At 33.2% G+C, this 19,636-nt stretch overlaps 1 pseudogene; it reads left to right on the top strand.

Annotated features, from left to right (window-relative positions):
* The first annotated feature begins 6,996 nt into the window (after positions 1–6,996).
* LOC132633704 (fatty acyl-CoA reductase 2, chloroplastic-like) lies at positions 6,997–19,328 on the top strand (annotated as a pseudogene).
* Positions 19,329–19,636: the final 308 nt, after the last annotated feature.

A 19,636-nucleotide genomic window follows, 5' to 3' on the forward strand; every position in this document is an offset into this window, starting at 1 on the left:
TGAAGTGCGAACGACTTATACGGTCCGTATAAAATTATATGGACCGTATAAGTAGTTCGTATAACATGACCAGTGAACAGACTGCTCTGTACTCCTTCAGTAAAATGACCATAACTTTTTGTACAGATGTCCCCTTGACCCCCATAATATACCGTTAGAAAGGTATTTCAAAGGGCTACAACTTTCAAGAAGGAAATTTTCACAAATTCCTAACTCCCGAAAACAGGCCATAAGTACAGACTATCCTAGACTTAGACGAATTTAGAAGGCCTTAAGAACTTCACTTTTTGGTTTGACTTCAAAACGACTGTTTATCACCCGAGTTCATCCCGAATAGATTCGTATAGCTAAAATATCACCTTTATACTAGATTCATACATTTATACCTAATTCGGATTTACGGGATGTTACATATTGTTGCATTTTATGTCCATTGAAATAATGTCATTGAACTTGTGTGATATATGAACAACTCTCTTTTGGGTGAGGGCACATAGTTGATAAGAGATGGGTGAAGTATTGATTTCTCGATTGAGTAGCATACTTGTTGTGTTTTGAGTCGTGTCTTGAGTCATGTGCGTTTTTGAAAATGAGTAGTTTCTTGAGAAGGTTGGGTTTAGATGTTCTGAAATTTAAGATTTTTTTTTTGTTTTAAAGTGTTTTGCGTGACTTTTGAGAGAATTGACTCAATGTTTGGTTTGTAATGCAATGTTGAAATTATCATATTAAACGAAACCCGATGTAGACCTGTTTAAGTGGCATGGTTGTGTTGAGTACTAGGGAAATGATTGGTAAGTGGTTGCTCGAGGGAGAGCAAAGTCTAAGTGGGGGATATTAATATTTGGTACAAATATCTAGAATTTGTGTCACTTTCACCCTACTTCTTAGCACTTGAATCGCAGCTTTGAATGGGAATTGTTGTATGTGTGCTTATGTTGGTATGTTTGTATGATTAGGTACAACAAGGACAAATCAAGGGTAATCCAAGCAATTTTGGTTGATTCTGAGGCAGTTTTGGTTTAGTCGAGTTAGCGGAAGGTGGTTGCACCACTTAGTGTCAAAATAGACCACTGAAGGGTCTCGTGCACGCACAGCCAGCACACAAATTACCCCTCTCTGACTATCAGACTTGTTATGCATTGGCTATGCGGCGCACAACGAAAGCACAGAGGCGCTCATGCGCTGGCCATGCGTCACATGACCAATGCACAAGCAGCGTCAGTTGTCCTAATTAGATCGGGATTGGGCCAACTTATCACATATTTACCCTAGCATATAAATAGTCGTCTTTAACATTAGAATAGCAGCTTGGACGATTTTTTGAGACTTGTCAACGGCTATCTAGGTTTTTATTCTCTCCTATTATTTTCTTTTCATTGAAACCCGATGTTATTCATGAATTCTTGCTTCTATTCTTGAATCATGTGTAACTAAACACTTTAATTCTGGGGTTGGGCTGTAGCCATGATTATTGGCGTTTGACAAGTGTTTGAATCTTAGTAGTTTGTTTGTATGCAATTGTTTCTTTACTTCTGTGCTTAATTTCTTGATTGTCTGCGCAACAATTGAGTTCTATTTACTAATTAATAGACGCGCTTGGGAAAGACGTTGATAGTTTAGAGAGGAAGTAAAGAGATTGTGATCTATTATCCCTATAGTTGGGCTAGGATTTATGACTAGGATAGGAATATACTTAGTTGTCGCAATCAATTACATACCGTACTCTTATTGCGTTCTTGACAAGTCAATTCCATAGGAATATAAGCAGCGAATTGTCTTGAATCAGCGAGTAGTGGTTCGGAAGAATACTACGAGATTAATAATTCGGTTAATTAGCAATTATGAATGAAGTTACTAAGATAAGATACTTTAATGACTCAATAGGATTGGTGAACTAACCATGACCCTGGAATACTTCTTAATCCTGGTAAAAGCAATTCTCAACTATGTTAGTAGCACAAGTTTCGTTTACATTGTCAGTTATTTAGTTTTTAGCATTAAGTTACAAAACAAACAAAACTTTTATTTCTTACTTGCCTAATTTGTAGTAATAGTTAATTTTCATGAAATTGTTGGTCATCAACAGAATCAGTAGAATCAGATCCAGCAACACATCCATCATTGTCATGAGGATTATCCAGATTAATATCACTACGAGAAGTATTAATATCATGATCGTCTTGAACTGACTCAGATCTAGAAATTTAGGGCTCTTCCTCATCGGATTGCTCGTTATGTTCAACTATAGCACTAAAAGATGTAGATGTATCTCCAGGTCTACTTCTCTTTCTTTTTGTTTGTCCGTCAATCTTCGCTTTAAGTTCTGCTAGATTTCTTTCAATGTCCAAAATCCAGTCCTAAGTTTTCTATTCATTTCTTTTAACGTCCGAAATTCGGTCCTGAGTTTCTTTTTTTTTTTTTTGATTTGATGGGGTATCAAGTGGGCTTGATTAGCATCAAGCGGTCTCTGAATTTTTGCTCGTAAAGCCTCTTGTGCGTACTCACAATTAGACAATTTAATCAAAATATTAATGCTATCACCCTAGAAATAGTCATTCAAAACACAGCCCAGACAGTCGTTATCGTTCCATACATGTAAACGGACGCACGGTGCCATGTTATGGTGACTTGTGATTTGTGAGAGAGAGAAGGGTTAGAAAGAGAGAGGTTAGAGAGAGGCGAAGTGATTAGGGTTTAGGTTTTTGTCTGGCCCAAGCCCGTATCGACATATGCTCAGACTATCGCTTTTAGTTGGAGGTTAGACGAAGACTACATAACATAGGGTTTTCAAATTAAGTGGACCCTAAAATATGACAAGCAGTGTTTTAAAAGGCGGAGGCGTAAGGCGATGCGTTTTACATTTGCCTCGGCAAGGCGTAAGCCTCGAGGCACGGGGCGTAATTTTTAGTATTTCATAAAATAATATAATTAAAATAAATATTTTTAAATAGAAAATTACATACAAAAATAAAGAAAAATGTAAATAAATGATAGACATAAAACTAAATTTAAATATGAGGCCTTAAGTATAAACACATATACAAAAATTTTAGTGTTGCCTTTTTTATTTTTCATACTTGTTGTCTATTACTTTATATAGTAACATTAGTATTTATATTAGTGAGGATCAATTCAAGTCAATAAGACATTAGCCATGTGTTTTAAAGACATTACCTAGGATGTTATTGTAAAAAATTTATTTAATAATATGAAGATTTGAGTAGTTTAGTTCAAAGTTTTGAAATATTGCTCTTAAGACATAGATAGTGTTTTTTCTTTCTTTTGTTATATATATATTCTGTACTTCTTTTTACAATCTTCAATATTATCCAAAAGAAACTTAAACCATAAAATTCATCGGTAAAAGTTTGGGGGCCTAAAGCAAAAGCTTTACTAGCCTCACCCTCTAGCCACACCCTGCTTACCACTTGTAATTATATACGTATAACATAATTTTATAAGTATAAATAATACAATGAAATAAAAGCTATTAAGGAATACAAATCAACTCTAACATCTTAACTTTCAAACAATGAAAAAATCACAATTTCTTAAAACAATATTATTATTATTATACTGTTCATTTTTTATTTTATATCAATAAACTTTATCAGTATTATAATTAACACATAACTCCTTCATTAATAAAATTAATTACTTTCAAATAGAGAAATAACAAAATATGATGTACATAAGGACAAAAGACCAATGATAAGTGAAAATGTACAAATTGGCTATGTATTTTTAAAAGAAATATTAAGTGATATTCACCCTCACGATGCTCTCAAATAGTAAATATGCAATACTACGACTTGTTATCTGAGTTGCACCCAATCTTCTTATTTATATAGATGAAAAATATTAAGTATCATTCATTTGTTAAAGAATTATGAGGGTCAACGATTATAATTAATGAATTTAATATATAATTTGTGTAAGAACTGTTAGGCGAGCCCCGAGCACTGGGCATTACAGTCGGGCGCTTAGGGCGTAATGCTCGCACGTGAGTCCCGAGACATTTTGCCAGTGCCTCACCCTGAGACGAGCCCCTGGGCGAGTCCTGAAACTGCCTTTTAAAACACTGATGACAAGAAATTATTAAAAGATCAATCCCCACATAATAACAATGCCTAGAATCATTAAAGCTTCTTTTTTTATTATAATGTAAGCTTTAGGATTATTTAATTATATTTTTTTTCTTGATTTGGTCTGAATTAAGCACACTTATCCACAAGCAAGGCAATGGGGTGGCATAATAAGCATCACATACATCGGTTTTTCAACAAGTATTCGAGTGGGCGTTTGAGTGCTTCTTGTTCATATCATAATCTTAAATTAACTCATAATTTAAAATTTAACTAAAATTCAAGTTATATACACAACCAGCGTAGAAAGTCGTGATGATAATTTAACCAGCCATAGTAGATTATTACTCTATTTTCTAAGATTGAAATATAAGACTTGCTATAAAGGCCAACACTTTTGTTATAGGTCAACTTATCGGACGTAGTGCACGGATACCCGATTTTGAGATCATTATTTAAGTCATTATTATAGTGTGTAAAAAATTGCAAATCTGGCCATTTCGGATCAACTTCAAGCATGAGGTACATATGGCTAAACTGAAGTTCAATGATTTTATCTGAACTTAAACCTTATGTGACTGGATTCAGTCATTTTACCCGAACTTGAACCTTATGTGACCGAATTCATTTAATGAATCCTTATTAACAGCTGAAATACAAATTTACGTTTTTTTTTTTAAATTAAAAATTATAGGAGTAATGTATAAGTGAATGGCAAAATGGTCACTCCACTTTTATAATTTTATAATTCCACTTAAATTGCTTTTATATTTTTGTGCATTACTGATAATAAAAGAAAATAAATTCGTTTAAGCATAACATAAATATTTCTTTCAACTTGTTTCAATTTTTCAACAACATACTTAACTTCTATAACAAAAAAGGCGTACAAATAATGCAAAAAGAAGAAGAAGACGAAGCTGACATATCTGTTAATAATGCAAATAATGCAGCGACGGTGGTAGATAACGTTGGGCGACGGCGATGACAGTGAACAGATAGAATTGGTGAACTTTCATCTTTATTGAAATTTTTGAATAAACATCTTAATAATATTAAGACTTTGTTACACATCTTAATCATTAACATCTATTTGGAAGTGGTTATAACATTAAAAAAATATTTAATGATTAAAATTCTGACCTAAAATACAAACTGACATAATAACTAAGATCTGGATAATTAAAATTAACACCCGGCCCCCATTAAATACAAACAAATCAGGCTGAAAACATCAATGATCGGAGGTTAGTATCACATTCCGCATTTCATTTCATCCATATGCTATCTAGTTTGTAAAGCTAACTAGATAGCATATAGATAAAATATTATTTAAGCTTGTGGATATCTAACAATATCTGGTGAGAAAATTAATCCTACTCCCCTTAAAATTAAGTCCAGACAGCCAGACAGTATATGTGAATCAACTAGCATGACCAAACTTTTAACTTGTAACAACCAAACCAACCAATTGAACTGGCATATTTGTTAATCATAAAAACTGTAACTCGTCTTAATTCAACAAGCTACCTAACTAATGATCACACTTATTTATTTATATCGGGCAATTCGCACAAATGTCCTATTTATTGGTGGTCTTTAATTTTTGGCCCTCAAATCGCAGGTCTTTAAATTTTATCCTTCGGCATTTTAAGTGATCGAAAATATCTGAACTTTTGGATTCGAACCCCACAGAGTATAAAACAAAATAACTTCAGCAAGGTAAGATTGCACAGCAAACTAGGCCTATTCGGACAAAAATTATGCCTTAAAGCATAGTTTTTATGTAAGTTATGTCTTGTCCAGCATAGTTCTGTAGAAATTAAGTTATCCTACAGAACTATGCTGAGTTACATAGAAGTTATGCCTTATCCGGCATAGTTTTGTAGAAATTAATTATACTACAAAACTATGCCGCAAAAGGAACTACATAAAAACTATGCCTTAAGGCATAACTCTTGCCTGAATAGGCATAATTTGCTATGAAACCTTGCCTTGCGATATTGTTTCTTTTTTTGCCTCTACTAGGGTTCGAACCCGAATCTTTGGTTTCATAGACTAGCGAATAAGAGTACTTTGACCTACAAATTTTCATTAAATGAGAAGTAGGAGCAAAAATTAAAGACCGCCGATTTGAGAGGCAAAAATGAAAGACCAGTCCATATGGAGGGCAATCCGCTCAAATTTTTTATTTATATCGCACCTTAAACGCCACGGCCTGCCAACATGATGGTAAGACTTCCTCTATGAATAATACATAAAATTTTAGCTTCAATATATATAGTAGGCGTTTGTACATGCGATTTCATCTCATGAGATGAAATCAGCGTTTGGACATGCGATTTCATCTCTGATTTCATCTCATGAGATGAAATCCCAAATCATCCAAAAAGGCATGAGTTGGGATTTGAAATCATGATTTCAAAAAATATAAATGTAAAATTTGACCCATATGTTTATATTTTGTAAAAAAAGACTCATAAGTTGGTAGATATATTTACCAATCATGTTTAGCAATCATAAGTTGGTAGATATATTGTTCGTACCATTTGGGAGGATTACATTAAAGAGTAGTTACATTACTATTCATGTTAAATTTTCCTTTTTATTGAACTAAAGTTTGATCAATTGATGTTATATTTTTTAGAAAGGCATTCTAGTAGCGTATTAATTTTATTATGAACTATGATTTACTCATTTGGTAAGATTGTATAAGAGTTGGGAAAATTTTGATGGTTTTTACAACTTTTGGGGTTTTTATGTTTATAAAAAAAACTGCAACTGAAGAAATCCAAATTGCATGTCCAAACATGATTTTATCTCGTAATTTCATATCATGAGATGAAACCATGTCCAAACGGCTCCATAATATACATCCCATGCATGCATAGCTATTTAATTTATATCCCAAATGACAATGCTTCGCGTTGAAAATCTTTTTCCCTTTAGTACAAGGGTACCAACTAAGTTTTTTTCTAAAAATAGTCATTTCACTAGCAAATTTTCATACACGAACAATGAAAGATCAAAGGAAACTAGTCACATAACGTTAGGAATTCATCATGGCTCGTCTTCGTTTTGTTCCTCTATTAAAGCATTGGGTGAAGGAGATGTTTTAGCTCCAAAAGCTAGTAATGGAATAGGAATTGTCGAGTTTCTTGAAGCCAAAAACCTTCTTGTCACCGGTGCTACTGGGTTTCTTGAGAAAGGTAATTTCGTTCAGAGTTTAATTAACCAATATGCACTGTCAGTGTAAATAATTTTTACACTATCAGGTCATTTTTTCTTGTTGTAGCAGATAATTAACATATTTTATTTTAAAATTTCAAATCTCACATTTTAAGAATGGTCACCTATAGATATATTTTGAATAATTTGATAACGTAGAAGAATTTAAGCTATTAAAAACATGTAATAGTGCAATAAAATCATCGACTTAACCTAATATACGCCTTTCATCTGCCATCTTAGCCGTCGTGGTACATGTGTGTTTTGTGGCAATAGGTATATATATCCACGTTGTGTTATTTCTTCTCTTTTATTTTTACAAAAGATATTGATTTGAAACAGGTGCATTATTGAAATAGTAAGATCACAAAGCAAGATGGTATGAGCTATAAAGCATTTTAATTCTCACCTTAAGTTTTATTCCTTTGCTAAAGTTTGAACGATCGTCACATTTTCTGTTACTTTGATGTCATATTAAAGTGTGTGATCATCTCGTCTAAAAGTTTACGTTGTTTGAGAGAACATACGTTTATTTACTTTATTATGTTCTCGACATTTCAAATAAAACAATTCTTTGCAGCTCTAATCAAAAAGATGCTAAGAACAACACCAAAGATAAATAAGATCTACCTCCTCATCAGGACGAAGGATAAGGAAGCTGCATTTGACAGATTAACAAGAGAAGTATGTTAATTTTATGACTGCTCTCTTTCCTCCATACTTTTCGTTTTAAAATTTAACTAACTTATTCTGTTTCCTATATTTCAGATAATCGAATCAAAATTATTCAAATGCCTAGAAGAAATGCACGGAGAATCTTACGAGTCGTTTATACGTAGTAAATTGATTGCTGTGGTTGGAGATATTCATGAGCCAAATCTAGGTATGGATAATATTACTGCTTACCAAATTATATTGCTCAAGAAATTGACCTGATCGTTCACAGTGCAGCAAACACCACATTTGACTTGAGGTTAATTCTCTTAATTATATTTTGAGTTCTTCTTTTCCAGGAAGGATACACAATTTAATGGAATAGGTCACATTGCATGATACAACATGATACTGCATCTTATGTTTTGCAATGAATATCTCAACTGATGATGCTTGCCAGGAAGTGCAAGAAATTGAAACTCCTCATCCATTTTTCAACCGGTACGGTATGGTTAATTTCATTGATAGAGAAAAAATGTGTTTATGTAGATTTACCGTCAGATTTCTCTATAATAGTCATCCCCTATAAAAACATTGTATTAAAACGATAAATCAAGATTTCCTTGAAATCAATTTGTCACGTTATGCTATATGTTCTCTAGAACAACATTTTGTTACAATAGCTAAAAAATATTTAGACAAACAACGTTGTTATAAAGAAATTTGAATGAATATGTATTTAACAAAAACGAATTTCCAGTGCTTATTCAATTTCTTTCTTTTAAAAGCGTATGCCAATGGCGAAAGAGAAGGCTTAATTTATGAGAAGCCTTTCACCATGGGAGAAAGCATAACAAAGGAAAAAGTCACATTATCACCACAACATAAGGCATCTATAGCTACGGAATTTAAGCTACAAATTTATAAATCGTAGCTATTACCTAGTAATAGCCACAAAAAATAGAATTTCATGGCTATCTACAATTTCGTAAAATTTCTTAGCCACGAAAGTTAAATTGACAAAGCTAATACCTCATTTTTGCTTTGCTAACAATCGTGGCAAAAACTATCTAAATAGCTACAACTTTATTGCTACAATAAAAATTTGTAGCTGATCATAAGTTTTTGCCACCGGATAAAAGTTATTGTAGCAATAGTAACCTTTTAGCCTCAATAAATTATTTGTGACAAACTATTGTAGCTAAATAAATATCTTTGCTTCCAGTTCTAAAGTGTTGTGGCAATAGTTAAATGATATAGCCACATATTTTTTGCTATAATAAAATTTTGTAGCTGATCATAAGCTTTTGTCACGCAATAAAACTTATTGTAGCAATAGTAAGTTTTAGCCACAGTAAGTTGTTTCAAACAAAAAATTTGAAGCTAAATAAATATGTTTGCTTCAACTTATATAAAATTGTGTCAATAATTAAATGATATTGCCACAGATCTTTTTCTATAATAAAATTTCGTAGCTAATTATTAATATTTGCCACGAGTTAAAACTAACTATAGTAATAGTAACCTTTTAGCCACAATAAATTAGTGTATTAGTGATGTCGTTAAGTAATGTTAATGCTTGATTAACCAATACATGATAGTTACAGTAAATATAAGTGTATTAATGGTATTCTTAAGTAATATTATTGATTGGTCAGCTTATAATTAATAATTACATTAAGTAGAATTGCATCAGTGGTACTTTAAGAAATGGAAAATTTTCAATAATGTACGATCTAGCATACAAAATTACATTTACGTAGCCATATTTTTAAATTACACCCGCATAGCCACTTTTTCACAGTATACAGCATTTTACAACAATATACAACTTATAAATCCACTGTAGATAATGTATCAACCTTGTATAAAAGTGTATAATAATGCATAAAAGGTGTTTATACATACTTTTACACTAGTATACAATATTATACAAACTTATACAAGAGGTTTTTAATGTTTATACATAAGAGGGGTTTATACATAATGTATAAGAGGTGTTTATACACACTCCAATCGTATAAAAGTGTATAATAGTGTATAAGAGGTGTTTATACACACTCCAACCGTATAAAAGTGTATAATAGTGTATAAGAGGTGTTTATAAACACTCCAACCGTATAAAAGTGTATAACAGTGTATAAGAGGTGTTTATAAACACTTTACTGGAACCCTAGATCTGGCGACGACGCAGCCACCGGCGACGCCGACAACAAGATTCCTTTATCAATGAGCAGAAAGTGCACAGTCACCGGCGACGGCGATGGCAACAGTGTTCAAACCGGTGACGACGCTGCTTCTCATCTCACATGCTATAACAATCACCGGCGACAGCGCACCCAATTACCTCATCGCTTCCTTCTTCTCCATCACTGCCACAGATCCAACTTCGTCTCCATCGATGCCTCCGATGGCTAGCTCGGGTAAAAAAATAAACATGAGCTAATCCGGGTAACTATTCCTCAAATTGTCACACAATGTTATTTTCCCTTAAGAAATATTATTGATTGAATAGCCTATACATCAATAATTATAGTAAGTAGAAGTACATTCGTGATATCATCAACAAAATATTACTGATTGATTCACTTAGACGTTGATAGTTAAACTAAGTGAAGTGTATTAGTGACATTATTAATAAATATTATTGGGTGACTATCTTATAAATTGATAATTACAATAAGTAGAAGTGTATTAGTGATATCGTTAAGTAATGTTAGTGATTGATTAGCTTATATGTTGATAATTATACTAAGTAGAAGCGTATTAGTGGTATCTTTATGAAATAATATTGATTGATTATCGTATACGTAAATAATTACAGTAAGTAGAAGTGTATACATCCTTAACATAACGTTACTGACTAACTAACTTGTAAATTAACAATTACACTAAGTAGAAGTGTATATATCCTTAACATAATGTTACCGAATAACTAACTTATAAATTGAAAATTACACTGAGTAGAAGTGTATTCATGATAATGTTAGTGATTGATTAACCTATATTTTGATAATTATACTAAGCAAAAGTACATTCATGGTATCTTTAAGAAAAAATATTAATTGACAATCATATACACATCAATATTTACAGTAAGTAGAAGTGTATTTGTGATATCCTTAACATATTTTTCTTTTTTGAAAAATAATATCCTAAACAAAATGTAATGATTGATTAGCTTATAAATAGCCAATTACACTAATTGACGTTTATTAGTGACATTCTTAAAAAAGAATTTTGACCGACTAACTTATAAATTGATAATTTCACTAAATAGAAGTGTATTAGTGATATTGTTAAATGTCATATTATGTGTTGATAATTAATACTAATATTTATAATTAATGTTGGAAATTTCTTTACACAATTTGCAACAATTGAACTCAATTTTTATTATTTCATCTTTCCCTCTATTTTTTTCCCCAACATTATTGTTTCCCTCTAATTTTTTTCCCAACATTAATTAGCGATTCCCTCCTGAAAATTTTAAACAAATTGAAATAAGCTAAAAGCTCTCATATCCCTCATAATTCAAGAACCACCATAGCCGCTGCCCTCATCTGGTCATCCGTCTCTCACCAAGCACCACTGCCGGCCACCATGCCTGGTAACCCAACTCACCTCTTTGAGACTATATTCTCTCTATAATGCATTACTCTCTTTTCTAGGGTTTTGGATTTTGATTTTAGTTAGAGATCTGAGTTTCTATGAAAATATATCGAAAATAGGTGCAAAAAGATTCAAGTCTAGTTGATCTAATTGTTTGCTGGAGTATTTTATATCTTTAATTTTTCGTTCGGAAAATACTGTCAATTAGAAGATTCCTTCAGTATTGAGTTTTGAGTGAAGCATTAAGGTTTTAATTGGTAATATTTCTTCTAGTAAATAAACTTACAGAGTTGTAATCAATTGTAGAGCATTCAAGAAATTAGACAATTTTTCCACTTTCATGCTTGTTAACCTAGAAGGGGAGCCTTGGAATAGCTAGTAAATTTGTTGCCATGTGACCAGGAGGTCACGAGTTCAAGCCGTGGAAATAACTTCTTGCAGAGAGTCAAGGTAAGCCTGCGTATAATAGACCCTTGTGGTCTGGCTCTTTCCCGAACTCCGCGCATAGTGGGAGTTTAGTGCATTTTGCTGCCCTTTTTATGCTTGTTAACCTACCATCGCCTCTGCCAACTTTATTTTCAGTTTTGATTTTTTTTTTTTTTTTTTTTGTATTGTAATATAGTTTGTCAAGCTTGTTTCATGAAGCTGAGTTCACGCTAGCAGGTCTGTAACTAAGTTGAAATGTTTTTTCTTAGTTCTAATGGTCTGTGCAAATCTGTTTGGTGACCTTCTATGTTTCACTTCTCTTCGATGGTGAGGTTTCTAAAATTTTAGAGTTTATTTGGTTTATTACTGTCTGCAGTAGGGGAATTTTTATTTACTTTATGAGCCTTTCAATACTCACAATTTATACGATTTTAAATTCAATTTACCGTGTGCATCTCGTTTGGCAGTCCAATTATCTATTGTTCACTACTGTACAGTTCAATATTAGCCTTAGATGTTGGCTGGGATTCTTGAATAAAAGCAGAAGCACTTGAAATGTGGAAAACACGAGCTTCTGGATTTTCTCACACGGTTGAAGGCAGAAGCACTTGGCTACTCTTGTAAACAAGTTAAGAAACAATACTAAAAGGAAACTTCAAATTTTTGAAACATATGCCCATTGTTTTGTCTTATTTGAAATTGTGATCTAGTTTATTACCTTTGTTTTTTTTACATATAGTACTTTGTACCAGTAGTATATAACATCAACAACAACAACAACAACAACCCAGTGAAATCCCACATCGTAGGGTCTGGGGAGGGTAGAGTGTACGCAGACCTGACTCCTACCAAGGTAGGACGGCTGTTTCCGAAAGACCCCCGGCTCAATAAAAGCATAAAAAAAAGTCAGATAAGGTTAGATAAGGTTAAGAGATTCGGATAAGAGATTTAAAGCGATATGAAAATGAAATAATGCAAGCGACACAGATAATACAGGATAATCAGAACACAGAAAATAACCGATAATAGCAGAAATCGGAGCAGATGACACAGGATAACCAAAGCACAGGAAATAACAGATAATAACAGATAATAGCAGAAATCGGAGCACAAGAAATTATATTGCAATAATGCGACTACTAATAAGAACGGATAACGAGACTATCTACTAGCCTTCTACCCTAATTTGGGTCCTCCAAACCCTCCTATCTAAGGTCATGTCCTCGGTAAGCTGTAATTGCGCCATGTCGTGTCTAATTACCTCTCCCCAATACTTCTTCGGCCTACCCTTACCTCGTCTGAAACCATCCATGACCAACCTCTCACACCTCCGCACTGGGGCATTTGTAGCTCTCCTCTTCACATGCCCAAACCATCTCAATCTCGCTTCTCGCATCTTGTCTTCCACCGAGGCCACCCCCACCTTATCCCGAATATCCTCATTCCTAATCCTGTCACTCCTGGTGTGGCCACACATCCATCTCAACATTCTCATCTCGGCAACTTTCATCTTTTGAACGTGAGAGATCTTAACTGGCCAACACTCCGCCCCATACAGCATAGTCGGTCTAACCACCACTTTGTAGAACTTGCCCTTAAGTTTTGGTGGCACCTTTTTGTCACATAGCACTCCGGAAGCAAGCCTCCATTTCATCCACCCTGCCCCAATACGATGTGTGACATCATCGTCAATCTCCCCGCTGCCTTGCACAATAGACCCAAGGTACTTGAAACTACTTTTCTTCTGGATGGCCTGGGTACCAAGCCTTACTTCCAAGTCAGCCTCCTGAGTTGCTTCACTGAACTTACACTCCAAGTACTCTGTCTTGGTCCTACTCAGCGTAAACCCTTTAGACTCCAGAGTATGTCTCCAGTAGTATATAACATCAGTTTCTGAAAATACCTATAAGAAAATATTTTTGCACTTTTGTATTTGAAATTCCTGGTCTGTTTGATTGACTACTTTTTTTTGTTGTATCCTTTCTTCTGCTTAGTTGGATTCAAATGGAAAGCTACAAGGAAGGAACATTTCAAGTTTATGGAACTTGCTTTAATACAGGTATAGACCTCTTATATTGTTGATAGAGTATATGTTTATGTTTTAGGTTGATGAGTCTCTAAGTAAACTTAAGGCTACAAGTTTGACTGCTGAACCACAATACAAGTTTAAGGCTATAGTTAGCAGAAGTATATGTTAACTTTCTTTTTTAAAGCGTTCTATTTTCTCGATATGTGTCTACATATTTTGCTTGCAGGTATGAATTGTTTATAAAAGCTTTCAATTATATATTTGGAAATATGGACTAGATATACAAGCAATTGATGAAGAGAAAGAGGCATCCCTTCGGTGGGAGGTGCATCAAGGGATAGAGCGCAAGTAAGAGGATTTTGATTTAGGTAATTACTTAACTTTGTTACTTTTCCCCTTTTGGTAGATGGGGTTGAAGATGTTTATATGATTAGTAAAAAGAATGGAAAATAAAAAAGATAGCAAGCTTTCTAGGATGTCATGTTGTGTTGGTCAACTGTTACAAGTTCAACTGGAGTTTTGGGAAATTAAGTTATTCTTTATGACAGACTTAATATGCACAGTGTTGCATTTCTATCTTGTCTTGTTTTTATCTTGGTGTTTGTTGGGTCTGGTGGCAGTGTTGTACCACAGGACCTTTCAGCGACACAATAACTAAAGATGAGGGTCTATCGGAAACAATCTCCCTATCTTTTAAGGTTGGGATAAGACTGCGTGCAACCTACCCTCCGCAGACCCCCACTAGTTGGAAATACACTAGATTTTGTTGTTGTTTGTTGGGCCTTGCTTGTGTTCTAATTGGGATTTTTTACATTTATCATAGACAAGTACTTTAGCCGAACTCAGTTTCTTTTCAATAATTGGTGTTGTTGTATACCTAGTGTTTTAATTAGATTGTCGTTAGTATAAGTTTTCATGTAAAGTTGGTTTAAAAAAAGAGATATTACATGATATGCGGCTCTCTTTTTTCAGCCGCAAAAGTGTTTGTGAGTTGGTCAAACTTGTTATGAAGACGGCTCTCTATTTGTTCTGTTTTATTGCGGTAGCTGTAAGAACATAAGTAGTTACAATCACTCTTGGACTTCACCTTGCTTATGGTATTTGTACTTGCAGGCTTTGTCTTAAAGGTGCAGAATTCGTTGTGTTAGCTCTTCCCCTCAACAACAATTTCAACATTTCAGTCTTTTGAGACAATCTACTATTGGCTCTCAACATATCATAGGAAAGACTTTCTCCACGTGAGAGCTCATTTACCTTACCTCAGAAACATGTTATTGGATATGCATTGGAGCACCTCTTGGATTTTCACTTCAACATCCTCGTTGATGATTATCACTATCTAACCTCATGTTAGCTTGTTTTTTCTTCTAACTTTATTGTGTTTGCTTTAGAAGAGTTATGTAATGCGGATGCTATAAGTTTTAGCTATACAATTGTGTATCTGGAATTTATTTTGGCAAACTTTAGATGTCAATTTGAATGAAATAAGTTATTTCTAAATCTTTATTATGTTGCTAGTTTCCAATATTATGTGCATCAGTGCGTGATTATTCGAAAAAATTGAAAGTATGTGTTAAAAGCAATGGATTTGTGGCGGAAACTTTGGCCATTACTAAGAAATCAAAATTTTGTTACCAAAATGCAATATAGTAAAAAAAAAATTAGCTCCAATTATTGTGTCACTTATAGCTATAATAAATTGAATTCGTAGCTAAACTTGGCTTTTAAAAGTATAGCTACAATTCAAATTTTTGTGGCAAATATTTCAATTCACAGCTATGAATGTTTTAGTTCATAGCTAAATACAGGTATTGCCACGGAACTAAACTATAGAAATAGCCACAAAAATTGAATTTGCATGATAAACACTTTTGCTACAAATACAATACCTTGTGGCTACAATTTGGAGATAGCTACAAATTTTATTCGTCGTGGTAAAAACTTTTTACCATCACAGCTATAACACAAAAAATTCCATAGCTATATGTATTTGTTCTTAGCCATGGACCATGTAAAGTCCGTAGCTAATTTTTAGCCACGCTAAATATTGCTACGAATGCTACGGAACAAAAATTTGTGGCTAAAGTGTTTAGCCACGAAATTTTCATATATAGCTACAAAGTATTCTGTAGCTACAAATACTCTGTGTTGTTACATTCTCCATCTACTAAATTTCCATCCCTCGATGCTGCCAACGAGTTGGACTTTGTTTCAAAGTTGAAAAATGCTATCAACAATAATGAAGCCTTCACGAAAATCATGAAAGACTTAGGCTCTGAGAGGTACGTACCACATTGCTCTTTAAGTTTTAGAGTCAAATAATTAATTAGTTTTCTTTGATCCTGACTTTATGTTATAATCATTTATGAAGAAATTAAGCCTCGTACTCACAGAAACACTAAAAAAAAAAAGATAAAAATTAAAGGGCCAGATCTGCCCTTCAACTATACGATATTCCGCGCATATGCCCCTATTTTAAACGTTGTCCCATATGTGCCCTTTCTGTTACTTTTTGGGTTATTCGTGCCCTTGATTTAACGAAAATATATTGGAGGGCATATTGTTCAGTTTCGCATAGTATAGGAGCATGTATAATTTATTGAAATTCCTAAATATTGTGACACAAAAACAACACCATGACACAAGATATCATTGCATTCCAAAACATAAAACAAGTTTCCATCACATTCTCCTTCAACTAAGTTTCCATCCCTCGATGCTGCCAAGAAGTTGAACTTTGTTTCAGAGTTGAAGAATGCTACTACAAATTATAGCAACTTTGAGAAAATCATAAAAGACTTAGGATCTGAGAGGTGCATTTTTGCTTTTTGATATTTAGAGTCACATAATTAGTTTTTTTTTTTTAATCCTGATTTACTTTATTTTATAATTATTTATGAAGAAATTAAGCCTCCTATTCAAGAGAAGCATTAATTACAGAGAATATAAACAGGAACCTCACATAAAGTTACCTGAGGCTATATGATTACTTTCTTTGCCTCAATTTATGTGGCAGTATTCGAATTTCGAGAATCAAACAAGTTTTTCATATGTCTTTTAAATATTTTAGATTGTTAATTATTATGATTTATTATACTTTTTACGTAGTTTCCAAATCTGTAAAATTTATTTCATAAAATTCACAGATTATGTCCAAATTCACGATCAAAATTAAGAAATTTGACACTCAAAATTCGAGCGATGATACATAAATTGGGACAGGGAGTAATACATAACATAATATAACTACAGTAATACAAGATTTATCCTTGTTGTAGTATACAATCGATAGATTCAAGTCTATGAAAATAAATTATGATTGTTAATATAATATAGTGCGAGCTTATATGGAAGGAACGATACATATTCATTCGCGAAGGCCATTGGTGAGATGATGATCGATAGCATGAGGGAGGATATACCAATAGTCATTATTCGTCCCTCCACAATAACGAGTAGTTATCAAGAACCTTTTCCAGGATGGGTGCAAGGATTTAGGTATAATATTGTATTCTAACTATAATTTTCTTCTTAGCTTTATTTATAGTTTTTATAAAGTTTATAATTACTATGTTCTTCTCTCTCACAGGGTAATCGACCATGTAATTGTTTTCTATGGAAAAGGGGACTATCCATGTGCTCTTGGTGATCCAAATTGTCTTATGGATGTGGTAGGTATACTTTTCCAATATATTTTGGTTTTTAGATCGCACCCGTTGTAGATTCAACATGTATTTTTGCATAATATGAGTCAAAATATGTTAATAAATTGGTAATTCATGAGTGATTGCAATCAATTTCGATGGAAATCTCTCTTTTGATCTTACAGGACGACCCCTTCTGATAGTGAGAATTTATATAATCCCATATTCTGGCTTGATCCGATATGAAATTGATTGAATTTATATTCATGAAATTGACTTACTCATCAGATTATAAGTTCATAGCCCTAGCCCATTGCCCTAGCCCATTTTCACTTTGGGCGGGATAGATCACTAATTCTTTGATTCCAATTAGAGTGATCTTGAACTAAAAATAGACCCTGAAGGCCAAAAAAAATACTAATAGTTATCCTGGTACATAATTTTTTTATTATCTGACAACTTGTTCGATGACTTGGTTTAGGTTCCAGTTGATATCGTTGTAAATGCTACAATGGCCGCTATTGCCAAGCATGGATACTTGCAAAGTCCAAAGATAAATGTTTATCATGTAGCATCAGCATCTGTGAATCCTTTATCAGTGTCGCAACTTCTCGACTATTGCTATGAATTTTTTCGTTCTTTTCCTTTTGTTAACTCAAAAGGAGATCAGGTGTAGGTTAAGAAGATGAGATATTTCGACAACATGTCAGATTTTTCAAATTATATTTTGGAGCGACAGAAAGTAGGAGATTTAACTGAACTTGAGCATTCAAAGATGCGTAGACATTTTAAGTGGGAGATGGAATATCTGAAGAACTTTAGCAAGGTTTATGAACCATATGCATTCTACAAAGGGTGATATGCCATTCTCTCCTAATTATCAATGTATTTGTCAATGCTAGACTAACATTAGCATTTTACTACTATATAGAAAGTCGATTAGATTTGTTTGTTGTATAACACATTATTATCGTTATATTAATTGTTTTCAAATACAGAAAGGTGTCATTTTTTAAATGGATTAAAAGGAAATAATGTCATATAATATGAAACGAAATGAGAAATTATTATGTAATTTTTAACACAGGAGAAGTTCATCCGTAATTGCCAGAAACTTTAGCGCCATAAACACACCCTCACAATTGATAAATAATGAACTAATATATCTTAAGCATTTCCGCGATCATCATGAACTATACACATTTTATATAGGGTGCTATGACATTTTTTTCCTTAAATCTAAGACTCGACATTATGCTTGACGATTGATATCCAGTGAGAAGATGAAACAGAATAAACTTTGTGTATGCTTAATTTTCTTTTTCTTTTCTCTTTTTTTTTCATTGAATTGTTGTTTTGCAAGGTTTCACAATGGCAACATGCAAAAATTAATGGAAGATATGTCTGAAGAAGAGAGAAAAAGCTTTGAGATTGATGTGTCAAAGATAAATTGGAGAGATCACTTTTTAAGAATCCACATTCCTGGAGTGAAAGAACATGTATTGAAAGGCAGAACAATATCTTCCTAAATGTATTCAGAAATACAACATTTCGTTGTTTGACAAACTTTGCTTCCTATATTATGTTAGAGAAAATAAATGTCTTCCTAAGTGTATACAGGGAAACAACATTTCCTTGTGTGAGAAACTTTGCTTCCTCTATTCTGTAAGAGAATAAATGTTGGAATTCATTTCATGGAGTTATATTGCAAGTCGACTTTGAAGGTGGTTATTTTGAGTATTATTATGTTTTCTTTTTATCTGAAACCAAAAGATATCTTTTGCGGAATTATTTTGAAATTACCACCTTTTTATATTTAGTTTTCAAATTAAAACTTCTATTGTATTTAGCATATTATTTTAGCAACACTTATTTCTGGTTATACTATTTCAAGATGTAACAACACTGTCACATTCTTTCTAAACTAAAACATCCACTCCTATCAATCATTCTTGTGG

This window comes from Lycium barbarum, chromosome 3 (genome assembly GCF_019175385.1).
Source record: "Lycium barbarum isolate Lr01 chromosome 3, ASM1917538v2, whole genome shotgun sequence".
Lineage (NCBI taxonomy): Eukaryota > Viridiplantae > Streptophyta > Magnoliopsida > Solanales > Solanaceae > Lycium > Lycium barbarum.